The following is a 23550-nucleotide window of genomic DNA, read 5'->3' on the forward strand; positions in this document are numbered from 1 at the left end:
TTGTTCTGGTGTTTTAATATCGCATTTTTTCTGAATTTTCAACAGGACCACCACTTTCCCCTCAGAGGATGTCGTCACTAGGCTGCTTTTTATTAAACACAAGATCTTGGTACACTAAGGCGGCTCATATCTGACCCTACTCGCCAGCACAGAGGTACCGGGTAGAAAACGATAATGGGCCGTTGACATTTCAAGCAGCATAACAATAACGGGTTATATTTAGGCTTGCAAAGATTTAAAATAGAATATAGATATGTGAAAGGTATTATCCGTATTGTATCTCATGACGTTTTGCTACGAGAAAAGGCTCCAACAACACAACAAAACATCCCGTGTAGATTTGAGCGCATGTGTTGGGATACTAGTATTGTTATCCAAAAATGTCCAGTTTGAATCTATCTAGAATGAAGAAGAGTGTCAACACTGTAGCCGTCAAATTGTGCGGTAGCGCCACACATACTGGGGGCCGAATGTAAAAAAAGTAAAAAAATATAATTTACACATTCACGCATAGTTTAGAGTTAGAACAGATGGAAAACATATACACAAATATACATATATGAGGGCCCTGAGGAAGATAAGCATCTTTACTGAAGCTTACCAGGCTACCCTCGTTAAACAAGGTTTAATAAAGGTTTAATAAAATAAAAAAAAAAAAAATAAAATAAAAAAAAAAAAAAAATATATATATATATATATATATTATAAATAAAATAAAATATATATATATATATATATATATATATATATATATATATATATATATATATATATATATATATCATACATGCTATGCCTGTATTGCCATTCTTCTATTGTTCAGACGGTATTGATATGAGCCCATATTTTAACTAGTGAAAATACGAATTATATTTTCACTGTAACCGAACTACTTACAGCGACGCGTACGCGTGACCTTCGCTGTATGCATAAAACAGCTGAGCGAGTAAGGCAAATGACAATCCGAAATGTCATTATGATATGGTCACAATTCTGTTGTTTGCAGTCATTTCATGGGCATTGAACTTAGGCACAAGTACAGTTGTACCAAAAACATACAAACAAACGTATTGAAAATTTGTATAATTTGCCGACGCCTGTCAATTCACGGCCGGTCCCGTGGCGGTGCACGGTAAGTGTTTTCGTGTCGTCTACGCTGCTGAAGATTACACCATGGATGTATGATTATACGTAAAGATATCTGTTAACAGAGCATCATGATAGAACCGCTTTACGACAAGTTTCCTGTTGATGAACTTAAAGTATCTGGGTGGTGAATTACATCGTTTACAGCCGTAAATGAGCCACGAAAATCCAACCGCACTGAAAATACTCGTGATAGGCAAGGTTGAAGGTGCACATTATATTCCCGATTTGTACCTGTCAGTGTACAGGTCATGATCGTGTCTGGTGGCACCGATGCGGTGCGGGTTTCAGATACAATGCAAGATCTAGGGAAAGTCAAACTTTCGCTTACTAGGTTAGTTTAGTTCTATTTAGGCAAGCCAGGAACGAAAATATACGAGCAGACGACGGAAATACCTTTGAAATGTTTTATTCGTACAGCAACAAAATCACGAACGAGTTACGACACATCAGCTTACAGTGTACTCACTTCATGTTTTCCCTAATCCGCTTACTGAGATGGTAAATTCGGCATATTGACATCTGGGGACATGTATAATTCTTCAAAATAAACTTACTGGTACTGGTATATCCACTGTATGTGTATTCATAGATGTCGCAGAGCTGCTTGCTCTGTGCTCTCAGCTGTTCATTCTCGATAAAGTTTGAGCGTGGCGCGAGTATTTTGACCCGATTTTGGCGGCCTCATAACTTTCACGCAGGGATGGGGTTATGTATCAAAACACGAAAACACACCCATTTTACAATTCCCGCCTATGTTTTACATCCACCGTCATTTCAAACTAAAGATAAATCTTCTTCAAATTGTGAAAACATGTGTCGACATCGTAATATTTAAATTGTTCGCTTTAAAAGTGCTCATAAACCCTTCTTTGAAGTGGAATGGCCCAATAGCGGAATAATATCAAGAAGTGATACGGTTGTCATCACTCCTTAGCAACCAACTTTTTATAAGTACAGCCTGAAGGAAGCAAGGTCGATTTCAAGTTGATTTCGTCGCTAATTTCGGAGCGTCTGTAGGAAAACAGTCATAACCAAAGCATGCATGTATGATAAAGGGGTTATTACACGAAGTTAGGGCGATACCGCGTCGTATTCTCGTGATGTGTCCGTATTTTGACTCGTTGCTGCGCAACTCGTCAAAATACGGACACATCACTCGAATACGACGCGGTATCGCCCAAACTTCGTGTAATAACCCCTAAATATCGAGCATTTGTCTTTACATACATTTTCTATATTTTTGAAATAAGCATGAATGTGTAAATTAATTTCTTACCTTCGGCCCCTCGTGCACACTGTCGCTTTAAATATGATGCATGGCGAAGGCCCCTGTTAGCATAGATAGGGGGCCCCTTCTCTTTACCTAAAATACAGAGACTTTCGCCGTGTATCAGACTACCATGAAGGGACTAGTACTGTTTATAGCACAATTGGAGCGAAGAAGTCATCGATGAAGAGTATTGACATTGCGTGCCAACAAAACCAGAAGCGTATACTTGTGCACATTGGCGTCTGTCTCAGATTATGTTACATAACGTTATTTGTTCATTTTCATTATCGGTATTTGTTTTGGGGCAGGATAGAAAGCGACTGTCTGTGCGGTACTTTGTTTAGTCACGGGAGCCAGGAGAGACAGGGGATGGATTTCGATACAATTCTAGCCTCTTTTGGAGACTTCGGACCGTATCAGAGGAAACTGTTCGTGTTTAATGCGGCTTTTTTGGTGACAGTCCCGTTCATAGTATTTGCGCAAGTCTTCATAAGCGACGATGTCGACTTCGTGTGCCTGGCTGGGATTCAAATTGGTCGTCCCTTAAGGCGACGTCCTTCAGAGCAACTCGGATCGCAGAAACGAAAGGCGGGTGTGGTATTCTTGAGAACTCAATCACCGGAAACTGGTCTACGATATACTCGAGTACTGACCACTTATTCGGACAGGCAGATAACAGCACCTCGTCCTACAGCACGGACATTGAAGGGCAAATATGCGCAAAATGGGGTTACGACTCAACGCAGCATCAATCCACCACAGTCACTGAGGTAATGTTTGTGATACACTACTGCGCATTTCTTCTTTTCGGTCTGAACTATAGACTGAAATTTTAAAAATTGCGTTTATTGTAACATGTCTCTGGTAGATTATATGGTCTATGGAGACTTGTCCTGTTTTTTACTCTCTGTTAAGAGGCAGAATTGGGCAAATTTATCATTTTTTAAAATGCGCAAAATAGTTCTAAAGTGTGCAATAGGCATTGTTGCGAAATGTTTGCTGATGTTGGCTGTGGATCTTGCATTCATATTTTAGGATCATGCATGAATATGCGTGAAGATAAGGTATTTTACGGAGGGGAGGACCATTTGATTTCGGAGGTAGCTGGGGAAAACGGATGTGACTGTAACAACTATTTTATCACCCATCCTGGCAGCAATTTTTTTTTACGAAAGTTACCTTGAAATCATTTTTTGTCCAGTAGCTAGATTAAAAGTAATTTTTAACAAAACCACAAACATTCAAACATGTTGGCTGCAAAATACAGTGTCCTTATAGTGACAGTAGTTGTAACTATTGTTGATTTTTTTATTATTTAAATCTTCAGTGTATCAGGTAATATTTCTTATTCTCCTCTCCAGTTCGGACTAAGTGCTAAATAACAATGCATTGTATACATATATAATGGCTAAAATTCTTGGTATATCACCATGGAGAGTAAAGCAACAAACTGAAGTAAAACCGAACAAAATTCTGAAAAAATAGGAAATGTTACAGGTTCCTTGCCCTTAACATTTTATTATGTAATTATGTTAAAATATGTATACCTTTGCACATGCACATCAGTGACTTTATTTCAAAGCTACACAACCTTCAGAGATGAATGCAGAGATACATTTAGTTAAGTCAATATCCCTGCTTGATGTACAGCACATGGCTTTCAAAATATGCATGAAGGGATGACTGGTCTTTACAATGCTGCAAGCCATTGCCTTCTCTTGTATTTTCCTTAAGTCCACCATTGCATACTATGGTAAAGCGACGCTAAATTTGGCAATACCAGGACTGGTGTTTAGTTTGTGGCTGCAGCATGCAGGCCTTCCCAAAACTTACATTTCATAATTATTTGATATTTAACATACACAAATCATGGAGAATGTAACTTCTATCTATCTGCAATGTCCTATAATTTTGTCTTTATTTTAATTGGTGGTCATAAAATCTTCCCAGAAACTGTTTATGTAGTTCTTTTGAAAATCACTTCGCTTGTAGCAACAAATGTTTACATTAACATACTTAAACTTGTACGTTGTGACAAAATTAGCTCTGTTAAGCCTTTCAGAATATTAAACACATATTCTTCAGAATATGCTTTTCTTATTGCTTGAAGTTTGAACTTTGGTTTTCGGATACCAAGCATTCCCAGAAAATTGGCGTTTTATAAAACGTTATAGAAAATTGTTAACGGACGTTTTTAAAGGGGCAAAGTCCTCCTTGTTTTACCTTATCGTGGAGTAATGTATATGCAAACAACTTGTAAATAAACAGAATACTAGTATACATCCATGTAAACTTAGGTGTTTGCTTTTTCATGGCATATACTCTGTGCAGCAGATTAATTAGTATATTAGTTATAAACCAATCTATGAAAGCTTGGCCATAAATAGCCGCCGTAGGCGGCAGCTTTGGAGACTACTGAAGACACAGTCTACTGTTTGAGGGTACATTGAAACAGTTTTCTACAGCCTTTTCCCATGCTTACTAGGCAGAATTTTTTTCCTAATAAATGGCCAGCATTGATTTTCATTTCGGAAATCCTCCAGCCCTCTCCCACAATCAAATGATTCACCCCGCATGTCAGTGATCGATTCAAGGCTACGTGCTATGATTTCGACAACGAAACATGTCTACTTTCGAAAGATAAACAATGCAGCGGTGACACGTCAGTTAACGTGTTGCACTAGGGCTACTGTCATACCGATGTCTGTCTCTCTGTTTGTCTTTCTGTGTGAAATTAATATCTCAAAAAGCTGTCGGGAATGACCAGAAAGACCATTCTCAAAAATGGCTGCACCGAAGTTGATTAAATTTATCAGTGACATTGACAATATCAAGACCAGAGCATACTGAAAGCGTCTTGAACTATATGTCACCTAGTTACCAACTGCAAAGTCATTGGCATCGCAATCTTAAGGTTTGTTAGCTTGTCATTCATTCCAAAGGGACTGCTCTGCAGTCTATCTGATCTGCAGACAAAACCAGCGTCACCAGAGGGATTAATAAATACGCAAGTATACAGTACATACTCATTGATACTGTTTTCTTTGCAGTGGAACCTAGTATGTGAAAGAAAATGGTTGAGGGAACTCGCCCAGTCTGCAGTCTACGCTGGAATGACGGTCGGATCGGGCATCTTCGGAACAATTTGGGATAGGTGACTACGATCCACCATTGTTAGAAGCGTGGCCTTTCTAGGAAATTGTCTGATATTTATCGATGACAACGAATCGGCCTCCTGAGCCTTGTATTTATAGTTTCGCAGCACTAGGATTGTTGTTGGTTGTCTATTTTTATTGATGACAGTTTCACGTGGTGACCCACAATCCATCATAACAATCTCACATGACTGCCTCTTTAAAGTCGTTTTGGAGGCTGTCTGTTCAGTTATGATAGATTAATATGATCGCCTATGTTCATAGATGAAAATTTTCTCGTCATGTAGTTACGTATGCTAAATACTACCCAGACTTTATTTATAGCAATTAAACAACTGTTCATTCATAGAAGCAGGTTAAATAAACAGTAACTCCTATTCATTTCTGATCGTCGTACATAGGAAACCCTATTCATCGGTGGTAGTTCCTTTAATAGCTAATGTTCATTTGAATCAGTGGTAACACTGTACATGATATATATTGACGGTGGTTGCACGTGCTGATTTTTTGTTCATATACATTTATATCAGAAACGTTCCTTTCTTGAGAGATTTTATTCGCGTTTTCATTAAACCTCAGCATCTCTCAATTTTAGATAACACAAAATGTTCCCAAATGCTCTATGATTCATTCTACTTTCTAGGTATGGGAGATTGCGGTCGATTTCCTCGGCTTTGCTTATACAAAGTATCTTTTGCTTCCTGTCTGCGGCATCGCCACATCTCGCCATGTTCATTTTCTGCCGGTTCATCGTTGGGTGCACATACCCAGGTGTACTGGTGGCATCGTTTACATACGGTATGTTGAGTATAGAATCTGAACACAGCCCCGTATTTTTATTGCAAAGTAACAATATAGCGCTTTTTGTAGCAAATCTACGCCTGTATATTTGTGTGCTATGATATTCTGTTTACTATTTACATTTGTTGCAGTTTCCAAATAATTCCAGTATTCGGTACAAATGCGTCACCTTTTCATGCGTTTTTGTAATTTTTAGTAATATCTTCGACAAATTATGTCCGTGACCTAGCTATAATTGTTTCCAATTTATTAATCGACCAGCAAACCGATGGATGAAAGATACTTATCATATACCCATGACCGTATCGGTGTCTCCTCTGACGCGTCGTGACGTGGAACGTAAAACATCAGTCTGATACGGCACGTTATACGTCATCAATTGTTGTTTATTTCCGGGGACTTTTTTTTTTCCAAAATTGCGACCTCTGTATGTGACAACAAAGCTTTGCCTACGATGTTCTGTGCGAGCCCGAAAAGTGGGAGGGCTTTGAAGCAGAGGGAAATGTGGGGTTACACTATTAAATCACATGTGCTGATATGCAATTTTTATCGCTGCTACAAGCATGTGGGCATTCATACACGAGCGATCAATAGTTTGTTCAGAGCTGCTGGACGGTCGGTCAGCGGGCAGTAACGTCTGCGGCGCACAGGCGGGACTTCTCGCGTCAGCACTATCTGCGTCTGGTACACTGCAGACGATCGCCGACGCTGGAACATTTTCCTCCCCAAAAAAGAGATCTTTAGCTAATAAACTGTTTAAAATTATAGTTACCATTAAAAAAGATTCGTTGTAAATGTTGATCTGAATGGAAAATATTTATTTTTCGATGCAACTTTCTAGAAAATAACAAAATTTGTGTCGAAAACTATCCCGCAAAAAATGTTTCCCTGGCAACGCAAAGCTGCTTTCCATCATGTCTGCCGACGAAAATCTGCAAGAGCTGTTCCTCCTCTCTCAACTGCTATCTGACGAAGAAATATTTCAGAATTTGCCTCCCGAGCCAAGTCTACCACTGCAGCAACCTGACCAGCAACGGTATGTTGATTATTCTGCCCTTGACCAAGCCGAGTTCATTGACACAAAAAGAAACAAAATACCGTTCGAAATACCAACACAGCGGTGAAGCAGTTCGAGCAATGGTTGAAAGCAATGCGACCCACTGAAAACCGCCCAATCTCTGATATTCCGCCAGTCGAACTTGATGAGTACTTGGCATCCTACTTTCTCGGAGCAAGGCAAAAAGATAAGAGTGAATATGAACCCGACACTCTGACTAACTACCAGCGAGGTATCGACCGCTTTCTGCAAGACAGTGGATACGGACATTCGATCATCCATGACAAAGAATTTGAAAAATCGTGTAAATGTCTTGCAGCCAAACGAGTTTCTCTGAAAAAGCAGGGAAAGGAAATAAACCAAATGCTGCCAAAAGGCTGACAGATGAAGAAATAAAAAATACTGACGGATCAAGGTGTCATCGGAAGATCAACCCCCGAGTCTCTGTTAAATGGTGTGTGGACAAATAACACAAAGATGCTTGGATTTCGTGGCGGACAAGAAAACAGACAGTTGGAGTGGGAAGATATTGTGCTCAAAACAACTGCAGGAGGGCTGGAATATCTTGAATTTAATGAGAGAGAAACTAAAACACGATGGGGTCAGGCAGGTGGTCCAACAAGACCTTTCAATCCAAAGATATTTGCGACTCCCGACAACAAAGATTCGTGTCCCATCGAAACGTACCGCCAGTTCGCCAGTCGCCGACCAACGGAAATGAGCACACCAGAAAGTCCGTTTTACCTCGCCATCAACTACGTTCCCGTAAACGACATCTGGTACAAAAAACTTCCGATGGGGCAGAATAGACTTGCCAGTGTTGTAAGATCAATGACCAGTAAAGCAGGCATTGCTGGCAAGAAAACAAATCACAGTATGAGGAAAACGGCCATCACTAACCTCCTTCACGCCGGTGTTCCACCAACGCGAGTCCAGCAGCTCTCCGGTCACAGCAATGTACAGAGCGTCAACAATTACGCAATACCATCGCTTGAACAACAACAAGAAATGTCGAATGTGCTCTGCAACTCAAATACCTCTCAACTATCACACTACACACCAGGCCCTCGTCTCACCACCCCGCCTCACGTCGTAACAACATCGTCAGCGGAAAATACTTTCCAAACGCAGGCTGCGGCAACAGCTGGCATTTTCAGTGGCGCGGTCATCTACGGCGGCTCTTTCACGATCAACGTATCGACTGGTAATTGTCAGCCAAAGTCTCCACCAAGAAAACGTCGTAGGGCAGTCATTTATGACACGTCTAGCTCGGACAATTCCCAGGAGTAGAACTTATACATGCTATGTGTTCAGCAACATTCAAGATTGACAATTTCTGATGATTTGTTTGGAATGATTTTGGTCATGATTGAATTTGATGTTATGATGTTCATCTTGCATTTAACAAATCCATCTTTTTCACTCTGTTCACTTCAATCAAAATTTACCGATATAAAACGAAACATATTACTAGTACATATGAATTAACGTTCCTTTATTTCAGATCTAAGAGAGTTACAGGACAGGTTGTTGTAGAAAATATATGTGATAAATTTGATGTTTACAATTTGTTGTATTTCGCGCTACTTCGTCGTTCCTGTTCATGTCAGCCATGTTTCAGCAAGAGTTATTAAAGTGAATTCAAACTTACAATATTGTCTATGGTGTCCAATCCATGCCAAAATTACTACTTTGATTTTACAACTTGACATGCAACTCCGTTTTCTATTTCACTACTCAACATGCTATTCCACTACTCCGTATCCTATTCCACAACTGTGTATGCTATTCCATTTTCTATTTCACAATTCAACATGCTCTTTCGAATTTCATTTCACAACACAACATGCCATTGCAAATCCTATTTCACTACTCAACATGCTATTCCACTACTCCGTATCCTATTCCACAACTGCGTATGCTATTCCATTTTCTATTTCACAATTCAACATGCTCTTTCGAATTTCATTTCACAACACAACATGCCATTGCAAATCCTATTTCACAACTCAACATGCTCTTCCGAATTTCATTTGACAACACAACATGCCATTGCAAATCCTATTTCACTACTCAACATGCTATTCCACTACTCCGTATCCTATTCCACAACTGTGTATGCTATTCCATTTTCTATTTCACAACTCAACATGCTTTTTCGAATTTCATTTGACAACACAACATGCCATTGCAAATCCTATTTCACTACTCAACATGCTATTCCACTACTCCGTATCCTATTCCACAACTGTGTATGCTATTCCATTTTCTATTTCACAATTCAACATGCTCTTTCGAATTTCATTTCACAACACAACATGCCATTGCAAATCCTATTTCACTACTCAACATGCTATTCCACTACTCCGTATCCTATTCCACAACTGCGTATGCTATTCCATTTTCTATTTCACAATTCAACATGCTCTTTCGAATTTCATTTCACAACACAACATGCCATTGCAAATCCTATTTCACAACTCAACATGCTCTTCCGAATTTCATTTGACAACACAACATGCCATTGCAAATCCTATTTCACTACTCAACATGCTATTCCACTACTCCGTATCCTATTCCACAACTGTGTATGCTGTTCCATTTTCTATTTCACAACTCAACATGCTCTTTCGAATTTCATTTCACAACACAACATGCCATTGCAAATCCTATTTCACTACTCAACATGCTATTCCACTACTCCGTATCCTATTCCACAACTGTGTATGCTATTCCATTTTCTATTTCACAATTCAACATGCTCTTTCGAATTTCATTTCACAACACAACATGCCATTGCAAATCCTATTTCACTACTCAACATGCTATTCCACTACTCCGTATCCTATTCCACAACTGCGTATGCTATTCCATTTTCTATTTCACAATTCAACATGCTCTTTCGAATTTCATTTCACAACACAACATGCCATTGCAAATCCTATTTCACAACTCAACATGCTCTTTCGAATTTCATTTCACAACACAACATGCCATTGCAAATCCTATTTCACTACTCAACATGCTATTCCACTACTCCGTATCCTATTCCACAACTGTGTATGCTATTCCATTTTCTATTTCACAACTCAACATGCTCTTCCGAATTTCATTTGACAACACATCATGCCGTTCCAAATCCTATTTCACAACTCAACATGCTCTTTCGAATTTCATTTGACAACACAACATGCCATTCCAAATCCTATTTCACAACTCAACATGCTCTTTCGAATTTCATTTGACAACACATCATGCCATTGCAAATCCTATTTCACAATCCCATTCTAAACCTAGCTCTGCGGAGCAGGGCATTGTTACTGGCTATCGAACAAGATTCAAAATGGCGGACGCGAAATGGTCCCCTCGCACAGAGAGAGAAATGCGAACTTTGCACAAGTCTAAAAACGCAGCTTAACAAATTGTGTATGTAAACAAGATGAGCGTGCTCGAAAACTAGGATCGATCACGATTTTAAATTAAAAATTGGCTGTTTTTGGAAAGGAAACTGCGCGCTGCAATCAGCAGTTTTGTCTATGGTGCACCGTGCGTGGGAGGCTTATCGTGAAAGACCGAGATTTACTATATGGCGTCTGATACGGATATGGTCCCATCGCAGAGATGAAAGTGGGCTTTGTGTAAGTTCAAAAGCACAGCTTAGCTCATCGTGCATCTAGACAAGTTGAGCGTGCTCAAAATAGGAGATCGATCACGATTTTGGGTGAAAAAAACCGATTGTTTTCGGTGGAGAAACTGCGCGTTGCAACTAGTGGTTGGTTTTGCCTATGCGGTCAGCAGGGCTGTGGTGGGAGGCCTTTAGCCGGCAAGGGGTGGACCATTGGGGAGTGGACAATTTTCGAAAAAAAAATTCCCCACAAATTTCAATAAAAAAAATAAGCCAAAGAAACTTGAGAAAAATTGATGACGCACTTAGGTAAAAGGAAAAAAAATCCGTCAAAAGTTACTTTCTGAAACACATTTTTATTTTAGTCTGCATCAGATATACTATGATTCTTTGGCCAAGAGGGGGGGGGGGGAGGGGAGATCTGAAGGGTATAATCGTGGCCAGTAAATGAAGTAACTTTTTTATTTTATAACTTTTTGTTCTGTTTATCATATTTTTTCTTTCACTGAAGTTTGGCATCGTAAAGTAATTCGAGATATAAGATAATATAAAAATAATATCTGTGATATCGATTGTTAACAACTGTATTGTGGGTCTTTACACTATGATTAATTAACAAGAATTCAACAATTTAGGCAGCTTGCATCGGTACATAAAATGGGAAATATTCACCAACCATATGACAAACAATCAGTTTCCCACCACAGCCCTGCTGACCGCCATAGGCAAAACCAACCACTGGTTGCAACGCGCAGTTTCTCCACCGAAAACAATCGGGTTTTTTTTCACCCAAAATCGTGATCGATCTCCTATTTTGAGCACGCTTGTCTAGATGCACGATGAGCTAAGCTGTGCTTTTGAACTTACACAAAGCCCACTTTCATCTCTCTATGCGATGGGACCATATCCGTATCAGACGCCATATAGTAAGGGGAGAACCATTTGATTTCTAGGGGGGATATGGAGGATTTTGAGAAAAAAAAATTGTCACCAGGTGAGAGAGAAGAAAAAAATTGATCCTGTCATGGCCTGAGAAAAAAAAAATTGTCATAACAGACAGAAGAGAAAAAAAATTGTCACAATGCACCAGAAATAAGCAAAATTTGGAAACCTTATTCTCATGTATTCTTTGCCGGCGCGCCGCCATAGGCGGCGCAAATGTTTACCACCACAAGCAATTCTTATGTTTCTTTTCCCAGCACTTATGAATAAAGCATGCACTACATAGGTCTACTTTACACCTCATGACACTCAATGTTTTCCTTCCCTTTTCTAACCCAAGAAATCATATTTCAGGATTTCTGTTGCAATATCTCAATGGCATTGGCACTATAAGGGGACTATTTGACTTCTGTAAATTGTGAAAATTTAAAACACAAGACAGGAGTCAATAAACTAAGTGTTAAAACCAATATATTATTTTCTCAATATAAATTTGTCAGAAAGATGTACCTTGACAATAAAAAATTGAGGAACAACAAATATAATGAAATACAATGTGTGAGCCTTGTTTTTCTGACCACAAACACCGGATCGCAAACATACCATATTCAGGTTTTCATTAGAAGCTGGCAGCTGGAGAAATGACACAAGGAGATCACAGATTTTCTGTTCCTGTATATTCATTTGTCTTCAGTCTCTGGCAAACAGAACTGTTTTTCACAAATTGTATTGTCATTGTTTGGTTGTTGAATATTGTGACTCAAAAACTGATCATGCATAAAATGTAAAAGAATATTGCAGTGTTCAATGTCATTTTCAAACAGTTTTACTGAGTGCAAAATAAACGAGTGCAAAATAAACTGAAACTCCTCTCAGATTGCACTATTAACACATCAATTTCTCAAAATTTCCAATACGAGAGGGGAAACCCCCTCTCGTGCTCTGCCCCTTTGGGTATTCTAACAGTTTCACTTAGTAAAAAAATAAAAAACACCTCTCAGATTGCACCAGACTGCACCATTGCACACATCAATATCTTAAAAATTTCCATGCAAGATAGGGGAAAGCCCCTGTGACACTTTCCCCGGGGCCCCCTAAGCCTCTTTCATGTTCTCCCCGTGTACGGTACTTTCAAATTCTGCCCGGTCAGATATCCTAGTGAAAACCCTGTCATAATATCCATCCAAATTAAACAATATACTATATGATTAGATACTGCGTGATCTTTTATATCTTTATTTTATTGTGACTTTGAATTTCATTTTGATGTGTTCACCTTTTTTGAACCATCATGAGTGTTGATGATAGTCTAGCAGGGTACATCAGGATTTGAAAGGTCTTTAAAAAAAGACTTTACTGTTGCTGTATTTTGTAAATTTTACAATTTCGTGTATTGGTATTTAACTTTTCTAAGTGGGGGATCAGTCAAAATTTCAGAGATAGAGAGGGAGGTTACTCAAATTCATCATGGTTGGCGAGGGGGGGTCACTCGAAATTTCGGAGTTTCAGGCCGTAAATAATGACAGCTCCCTTATATACAATGCATTACAAACTTGATGACCAATAAAAAAAAATTGCACTGCTTCTCCATTTGAAAAAAAAATGATGCAGGTCTGACAGTAGAAAAAAGAAATTGCTGTCACTCTGACAGGAAAAAAAAATTGCTCCCATACCCACTTCCTCCATACCCCCCCCCCGAAATCAAATGGTTCTCCCCTAAATCTCGGTCTTTCACGATAAGCCTCCCACGCACGGTGCACCATAGACAAAACTGCTGATTGCAGCGCGCAGTTTCCTTTCCAAAAACAGCCAATTTTTAATTTAAAATCGTGATCAATCCTAGTTTTCGAGCACGCTCATCTTGTTTAGATACACAATTTGTTAAGCTGCGTTTTTAGACTTGCGCAAAGTTCGCATTTCTCTCTCTGTGCGAGGGGACCATTTCGCGTCCGCCATTTTGAATCTTGTTCGATAGCCAGTAGCAATGCCCTGCTCCGCAGAGCTAGGTTTAGAATGGGATTGTGAAATAGGATTTGGAATGGCATGATGTGTTGTCAAATGAAATTCGAAAGAGCATGTTGAGTTGTGAAATAGGATTTGGAATGCCATGATGTGTTGTCAAATGAAATTCGAAAGAGCATGTTGAGTTGTGAAATAGGATTTGGAATGCCATGATGTGTTGTCAAATGAAATTCGAAAGAGCATGTTGAGTTGTGAAATAGGATTTGGAATGCCATGATGTGTTGTCAAATGAAATTCGAAAGAGCATGTTGAGTAGTGAAATAGGATTTGCAATGGCATGTTGTGTTGTGAAATGAAATTCGAAAGAGCATGTTGAATTGTGAAATAGAAAATGGAATAGCATACACAGTTGTGGAATAGGATACGGAGTAGTGGAATAGCATGTTGAGTAGTGAAATAGGATTTGCAATGGCATGTTGTGTTGTGAAATGAAATTCGAAAGAGCATGTTGAATTGTGAAATAGAAAATGGAATAGCATACACAGTTGTGGAATAGGATACGGAGTAGTGGAATAGCATGTTGAGTAGTGAAATAGGATTTGCAATGGCATGTTGTGTTGTGAAATGAAATTCGAAAGAGCATGTTGAGTTGTGAAATAGGATTTGCAATGGCATGTTGTGTTGTGAAATGAAATTCGAAAGAGCATGTTGAATTGTGAAATAGAAAATGGAATAGCATACACAGTTGTGGAATAGGATACGGAGTAGTGGAATAGCATGTTGAGTAGTGAAATAGGATTTGCAATGGCATGTTGTGTTGTGAAATGAAATTCGAAAGAGCATGTTGAATTGTGAAATAGAAAATGGAATAGCATACACAGTTGTGGAATAGGATACGGAGTAGTGGAATAGCATGTTGAGTAGTGAAATAGAAAACGGAGTTGCATGTCAAGTTGTAAAATCAAAGTAGTAATTTTGGCATGGATTGGACACCATATATTGTCAGTGTAATAATTATCCACCAGAACACCGGGATAGTGACCAGAATAAGTAAATTGGCTCCATTCCTTTTATGAACTGCGGTAAATTGCGCTGAAATAATCCTGTTTAGACTGTATACACTCGACACGATGCGATCGACGACTTGATCAGCTGTTGTAAACAAACATGTATCAATGCGCTCAGACCAGCGGCAGAATATAAAAACATAGTCCCTTCGAAAGACTGACAAAAACTAATAAAATTTCTTTATTTTAATTACCTTTTACATAAATATACGGTCATGGGCATATGATAAATCGGTTATCCCACGATATCAGCGCTTGGTTGGGACGTATTGCCACTCGTGAGGGTGCGCGCCGCATCACACTCGTCTTCGACTCGTGTGATGCGGCTCGCACCCTCACTCGTGGCAATACGTCCCAACCAAGCGCTGATATCGTGGGATAACCTCATATTATCATGGAAAGGCAAAATATTATACTTCATATCAATTCATTAACTTTTCCTCAGGAATGATCGGAGGAGCGGATTTTATGGCTGAGCTTTAAAATGTTGAACGATTTGGGCCAACGCATGTTACCTAATGATGAAAAGTCATAATTATTGCATCTACAAATTAAATTGGAGCTCATTAAAGGTAATGTTCAAATTCAGATGATGTTCATTGGACGTAATATACTGTGCATAAACGAACTTACTTTAGGAACTTATTAACCACTTGATGAAGTGTTGCATAAGTTTAAAGTATATGGAAGAATTAGCATTAATACATTTAATCATAGAATGTTAAAGATGAGATGCAATGCAAGCAAGCCATATATAAAGCATGGATTTAATATATTTTTTTAGAAATTGTACTTTTTGATTCCGACCCTCTCACAATTAACACACAGTTATCGAATGGACCGGACCTTCAAAGCGAGCTATCATCGGAAATATGCTGGCGTTGATGTTTCCAGCGGGTCACATGATCTTTGCTGTCCTTTCTTATTTCCTGCGGCACTGGAGGCTTCTACAAATTGTTGTGGAATACCTCAGTTGGCGCTGCTGTTCGTCTTCTTATTCAGGTGCGAGTGTCTCGAACGGTTACTTTTCAGAGGGGACCTTAGCCGTCCGCTGTCTTCATACCACAATCCAACTGTACTCTCGCTACCTTAAATAACTTTTGCCTTGCGAGGGGGAGGGGTTAAACTACATGATATCGAAATGATGTGTGTAAAATGTCGGTTTCTCACGACAGCAAGAGTCTTGGAGAGGGATAAAAACTTTATTTACACAAATGCAATCGCTACCACGGTAATAAGTTCTATTTGATCGTGAAACTAGCTAAACTCATTCATCTTTCCATCTCTTTAGGCGTTTCTGGCATCAAATTCATGTATAACCTAAACTTGCACTTTGCTTCTGCAATCTTATATGTTTTACCATACCGGTAGAAATCGGCCATATTGACAATATGGTCGACTGCCTGAGATTTTCATGACTCACTTAGGTGGCAAAAGCGTACTTAAGGTAGCGAGTATTATATGGTATGGTTGTGCACAAATGGTGAAATCATTTGAACCTCGCCATCTGTATGAGCCCATGACCCCGGGTGACCTTGCTTCCGCCCAATGCCTTTAAAGTTAGAAGTAATGCGACTTTTCAACCATTAATGGATGCAAACTTATCTCTCAATTCAGTGAACACTTTTAATCGTACGATTTGCGATGAAGGTCAATGACTCAACAATTTCAAAAAGCATCAGAATGTAAAGCCTAAACTCAGGTGACGAATAAAAGTAAAAGTGCCCCGTTCTACTCATAATGATGACGCCACAAGTTTTTGATCAGATGAAGTTTTAACAAGCGCTCTTAACAGGACACAACTCGTGCCAAATACAAGTGACTATGTGAAATATAGATTAAAATTGCAATATTTTCGTATTTTTTTTATATCGAAGACTTATTCCAGAATCGCCAAGATGGCTGCTTTCACTCGGGAACGTGAACGAGGCTGATATTATCATACGGGAAGCGGTGCGGACCAATCAAAAGACACTGCCAAGTTCCTATTTTACGTATACTAGAGTATCATCACACGTAAGAAAATAAGAGCAAAATATTTGTGTTTTTTTTCTTTTTATAACTTTCACCACCGGATATGAAATAAGTGTGTTAACTTATTACAGGCTGAGAGGGCTAAGTGCAAGCGTATTTATCAAAAACTCGCGAGGTTATATTAGGGTGCTGTGTTCGAGATCCGTATCCCATGTGGTTAAGTTGCTGGTGGAATGTTTGTGTACAAGTATTAATTTTTCATAAATACCAGAATATCCGTCGCATGAGTGCCCTCCCTACCTAGCGTCCTCTTTCTGCCCTGCTTCGAGCGACCGATTTTCCAATCTGGTAACCTTGTGTGTTTTTGACGATTTCCGAGATATGACATCGAGTATATAGACCCATCATCAGCGGGCTGGACTTTTCTTTATCAGGTATCTCGCGCGCTTTTTTATAAATTAAATCAACGAGAGAGAGAGAGAGAGAGAGAGAGAGAGAGAGAGAGAGAGAGAAGAGAGAGAGAGAGAGGGGAAACAAACTAATAAACACCAGTTTGTAAATGTACACTGTCCCTCCATCATGTGATCAAGGGATTCTTGTCTGCATATAATTGCATCTGCAGACTGAACTTTCTAATGAAATCGTAGAAGTGACATAAGTATGCATGCGTCATCCAAAAAGTCGTCGCGGTCAGACGTCACTTCTGAACAGCACTGAATACTTGTTGGGTTTTCATTTATCTATCAACTTAGGGTCCAAATAAGGTAAAGACGTACAAGCAGGAGACAAGTTCGAAGTCAACTACAAGGACAACGAAATCCTACAACTTCACAGATCTGTTCAAAACTCCGAAACTTCGACAAACCACACTAATCATTTTGTGCAACTGGTGAGTTATTAATATTCACCTATTTCGTGACTATTTAAATTCATAACGGCATGCATATCAGCAATAATTATTCTCGAATATTGGCCATTTTTAAAGTCATTGAATGTCTGTACATCCAATCGGAAACTGTCCGGAGAGGCGGAACGAGGCTATGACACATTGAATATTTTTACAAATGTACATAATCCTTGGATGCCCCGCTCTTTCATAAAGCTATGGAAGGCCTTCTCGGAAAGTCCCATTTTTTAAAATTGAATATTGGGCCCTAGATGCGCCGAATGCCCCAAATACATAAATACAAGAGAGAAAGAACCAATACAAGAGAAACTACTGTGTAAAAGGCGTAGGATGGCTTCCATAAAATATTAAACGCAGGGGTCATCCAGTCTGCGACTGCGCGACTTTCTCCTTGAAAACTGTCTCTTCCTAGAAATTGACGATGAATGTCGAGCAACTGAGAAGCAAATTTAGAATTTGATGCCTGATACGTTAATAGTTCACGACTTTCTTAGCTTTCAAGTCACCGCACGACTTTTGCCAAACAAATTTTCTTTGATGCGTCCCTTCGTCTGCATGAAGCTGCTTCGGCCGCGGTCACCTGTGAGGGTACAGCCGCCACTTTAAAATTTTGGATATGCAGAAAGATCATGTTGAGATATGTTGTGCGTGACAACATACCCGTCTTATGGGTCCATACGCACAGCCGTAGATAGGGCGACCACCTTCCCTTTAAATGCACATCGATAGAAAATTTTGAATTAAATCTCAGACTGCCTACCTACACCTGTTCGGGAAATCCCCTTCAACCCGCGCTCTGCACACGGAACATCTATATGCCGCATAATTAGTACAATCATTATATTGCCATCTTCTTCCCTTGAACTTGAAAGCCAGGTCGTTGGTATGTTCCATTCACACAACTTACAGATTTATTTCTATCCGTTTATGTCGTAAGCCAACATATGTTAAGACATATTGCTCTGACGACTGGTGGCATTCGAACTTTTTGGGCCATTGCGTCGGTTCTTTTTCAGGCCACAGTTTTGCATATGCCTTTTTACAAAAGTGGGCCGGCTTTGTATATTTTTTCATGGATGTAGCATTCTTGTTTATCATATACCCATGACCGTATCCGTGTCTCCTCTGACGCGTCGTGACGTGGAACGTGAAACATCAGTCTGATACGGCACGTTATACGTCATCAATTTTTGTTTATTTCCGGGGACTTTTTTTTTCCAAAATTGCGACGTCTGTATGACAACAAAGCTTTGCCTACGATGTTCTGTCCGAGCCCGAAAAGTGGGAGGGCTTTGAAGCAGAGGAAATGTGGGGTTACATTTTTAAATCACATGTGCTCATATGCAATTTTTATCGCTGCTACAAGCATGTGGGCATTCATACACGAGCGATGTTCAATAGTTTGTTCAGAGCTGCTGGACGGTCAGTCAGCGGGCAGTAACGTCTGCGGCGAACAGGCGGGACTTCTCGCGTCAGCAATCTGCGTCCGGTACATCGCAGACGATCGCCGACGCTGGAACATTTTCCTCCCCAAAAAAGAGATCTTTAACTAATAAACTGTTTAAAATTATAGTTACCATTAAAACAGATTCGTTGTAAATGTTGATCTGAATGGAAAATATTTATTTTTCGATGCAACTTTCTAGAAAACAACAAAATTTGTGTCGAAAACTATCCCGCAAAAATGTTTCCCTGGCAACGCAATGCTGCTTTTCATCATGTCTGCCGACGAAAATCTGCAAGAGCTGTTCCTCCTCTCTCAACTGCTATCTGACGAAGAAATATTTCAGAATTTGCCTCCCGAGCCAAGTCTACCACTGCAGCAACCTGACCAGCAACGGTATGTTGATTATTCTGCTGCCCTTGACCAAGCCGAGTTCATTGAACAACAAAAGAAACGAAATACCGTTCGAAATACCAACACAGCAATGAAACAGTTCGAGCAATGGTTGAAAGCAATGCGACCCACTGAAAACCGCCCAATCTCTGATATTCCGCCAGTCGAACTTGATGAGTACTTGGCATCCTACTTTCTCGGAGCAAGGCAAAAAGATAAGAGTGAATATGAACCCGACACTCTGACTAACTACCAGCGAGGTATCGACCGCTTTCTGCAAGACAGTGGATACGGACATTCGATCATCCGTGACAAGGCATTGAAAAATCGCGTAAATGTCTTGCAGCCAAACGCGTTTCTCTGAAAAAGCAGGGAAAAGGTAATAAACCAAATGCTGCCGAACGGCTGACCGACGAAGAAATAAAAATACTTACTGAGCAAGGTATCATCGGAAGATCAACCCCCGAGTCTCTGTTCAATGCCGTGTGGACAAACAACACGAAGATGCTTGGGTTTCGCGGCGGACAAGAAAACAGACAGTTGAAGTGGGGAGATATTGTGCTCAAAACAACTGCAGGAGGGCTGGAATATCTTGAATTTAATGAGAGAGAAACTAAAACACGATGGGGTCAGGCAGGTGGTCCAACAAGACCTTTCAATCCAAAGATATTTGCGACTCCCGACAACAAAGATTCGTGTCCCATCGAAACGTACCGCCAGTTCGCCAGTCGCCGACCAACGGAAATGAGCACACCAGAAAGTCCGTTTTACCTCGCCATCAACTACGTTCCCGTAAACGACATCTGGTACAAAAAACTTCCGATGGGGCAGAATAGACTTGCCAGTGTTGTAAGATCAATGACCAGTAAAGCAGGCATTGCTGGCAAGAAAACAATCACAGTATGAGGAAAACGGCCATCACTAACCTCCTTCACGCCGGTGTTCCACCAACGCGAGTCCAGCAGCTCTCCGGTCACAGCAATGTACAGAGCGTCAACAATTACGCAATACCATCGCTTGAACAACAACAAGAAATGTCGAATGTGCTCTGCAACTCAAATACCTCTCAACTATCACACTACACACCAGGCCGTCGTCTCACCACCCCGCCTCCCGTCGTAACAACATCGTCCGCGGAAAATACTTTCCAAACGCAGGTTGCGGCAACAGCTGGCATTTTCAGTGGCGCGGTCATCTACGGCGGCTCTTTCACGATCAACGTAGCGACTGGTAATTGTCAGCCAAAGTCTCCACCAAGAAAACGTCGTAGGGCAGTCATTTATGACACGTCTAGCTCGGACAATTCCCAGGAGTAGAACTCATACATGCTATGTGTTCAGCAACATTCAAGATTGACAATTTCTGATGATTTGTTTGGAATGATTTTTGGTCATGATTGAATTTGATGTTATGATGTTCATCTTGCATTTAACGATCAAATCCATCTTTTTCACTTCAATCAAAATTTACCAATATGAAACGAAACATATTACTAGTACATATGAATTTAACGTTCCTTTATTTCAGATCTAAAGAGAGTTACAGGACAGGTTGTTGTAGAAAATTAAAAGTTGATGTTTACAATCTGTTGTATTTCGCGCTACTTCCTCGTTCCTGTTCACGTCAGCCATGTTTCAGCAAGAGTTATTAAAGTGAATTCAAACTTACAATATTGTCCGTGTAATAATTATCCACCAGAACACCGGGACGGTGACCAGAATAAGTAAATTGGCTCCATTCCTTTTCTGAACTGCGGTAAATTGCGCTGAAATAATCCTGTTTAGACTGTATACACTCGACACGATGCGATCGACGACTCGATCAGCTGTTGTAAACAAACATGTATCAATGCGCTCAGACCAGCGGCAGAATATAAAAACATAGTCCCTTCGAAAGACTGACAAAACTAATAAAATTTCTTTATTTTAATTACCTTTTACATAAATATACGGTCATGGGCATATGATAAATCGGTTATCCCACGATATCAGCGCTTGGTTGGGACGTATTGCCACTCGTGAGGGTGCGCGCCGCATCACACTCGTCTTCGACTCGTGTGATGCGGCTCGCACCCTCACTCGTGGCAATACGTCCCAACCAAGCGCTGATATCGTGGGATAACCTCATAATGTATACTCTTTATAATTATCATGATAACTATTTGTATGATCATCAATTGCATATTCTCCTAGTTAAACAACATCTTAAACAATTGAAGAAAATATCGTATGTAACATAAATATTCATGAAAGCAAAATATTGCAACATATGCGATACTATGAGGTTATCCCTCGATATTACATCTTGGTTGGGTCGTATTGCTGCGAGTGCGGTTGTGGGCCGCATCACACGAGTCGAAGACGAGTGTGATGCGGCCCACAACCGCACGAGCAGCAATACGACCCCACCAAGAGGTGATATCGAGGGATAACCTCTTTATCATATACCTATGCCCACGTTATTGAATGAATAAATCTCGTATATTAAAATGTGATACGTTTCACTGTGGTTTTTCTTGATGGACCACGGGCATTCTGTTGTTCTTAAATGATGGTGTATAAGCGTGTAAACATGATTTGTATTTTAGTTTCCGTTTGCCGCTGGAGAACTTACATCGTGATTTAAAAACAAATAAAAGCCTAAAAAAATGAGGTATTATTAATACAAAAGAAACAGTCGCATTCTGCTTGTTCACCTAACTGATTATTCTTTCTCACGCCCGGTCTCTCTGCACCGCGGCATGCACGGCAGAGTTCTTACCAGCGCGTATTTACCGCAATTATGAAGCGCGTAGAATGACGATGGTACGTTGCTATGACTGCCGTGTACATGAGCGCGGTGGCTGGAATGGAACGTGCACGCGACGACAGCTACGCACGCGAGCGCCTCTGAACTGTCGTCTGCTGTCCCGGCCTCAGAGATGTGTATATACTAGCCTCTCCAGAGGGCGCCGTGTATGACCTTCGGGCCACAAGTGGACGCGTTCAACACGTCTCTCAAAATCCACCTTGAACGCTTTATCTGATTGGCTGTTCTCATGGCTAAAGCTGATTGGTTGATTACGCCCGGTAGAAAATAAACACGGAAGTAGCTCGGAGCAGACGACAACTTCGGACAAGAGAAATTTAGAAAGTTTTGCTTGTCTAATATTTTTTTCATTATGTCATACTTGGCCAGAGTCTGTGTGGCTTGCAACACCACAGTTAAGTTGACGAGAAACACTATGTTTCTGTGTTTGGGCGGTGCTCTACTGAAATCGACATCGTTGGTCGCCTTCGAGAATGGGGTGCTGTCGTTTTGTCAGGCAATCAGGGGCAGGTTATCTGTCAAAGGTGCTATCGAAGAATTTTAATTATTGAAGAAAAGATAGCAGAATTTGCATGCATTTGTCATGCTGAAGGTAAGTTACTGTATCATCGATGCCACATGCTGATGCACGTAAACCGTCACTACACAAAGCCTGTACCGGGAAGTACAGGCTGACTACGCGTAGCGACGATATCAATCATTCAATGCCATGAAACTTTCAAAATGTACAAGTGAACAATTGATGATGCGTTAGGCCGGCAGATCGATGTATTGCGCAAAATACAGGGTCTGATACGTATACCATAAATTGTCTCAAACTGTCATACGGATTCTCCATACTTAGGGCCCGGCTCGGATAGAATTAACAGGGAGGCCTGAGGGGAGGGCTGGTGCATGGCTCGGTCCTACCTCCATGGCTGGTGTCACCATTTTTCATGCAAGTGTTTAGGCGAGGTCACTAAATTTTGTGAAAGCGTTTGAGGGAGGACCAGTATT

General features: G+C 40.3%; 1 protein-coding gene and 1 long non-coding RNA gene across 2 annotated transcripts in view; both read left to right on the forward strand.

Moving 5' to 3' along the window:
- The first annotated feature begins 2714 nt into the window (after window positions 1-2714).
- LOC139136129 (uncharacterized) lies at window positions 2715-15990 on the forward strand. Its single transcript, XR_011553117.1, has 4 exons — window positions 2715-3189; window positions 5470-5573; window positions 6218-6372; window positions 15857-15990. It is a non-coding gene; the product is annotated as an uncharacterized lncRNA (long non-coding RNA).
- A 1611-nt stretch (window positions 15991-17601) lies between these two features.
- The window catches only part of LOC139136831 (organic cation transporter protein-like), a 31888-nt gene continuing 25939 nt past the window's right edge, over window positions 17602-23550 (forward strand). Inside the window, exon 1 of the mRNA XM_070704669.1 lies at window positions 17602-17891. The gene's annotated coding sequence lies outside the window, so the exon portion shown is untranslated. The remainder of the gene's footprint in view (window positions 17892-23550) is intronic.

The sequence above is a fragment of the Ptychodera flava genome, chromosome 7 (assembly GCF_041260155.1).
Source record: "Ptychodera flava strain L36383 chromosome 7, AS_Pfla_20210202, whole genome shotgun sequence".
Taxonomy (NCBI): domain Eukaryota; kingdom Metazoa; phylum Hemichordata; class Enteropneusta; family Ptychoderidae; genus Ptychodera; species Ptychodera flava.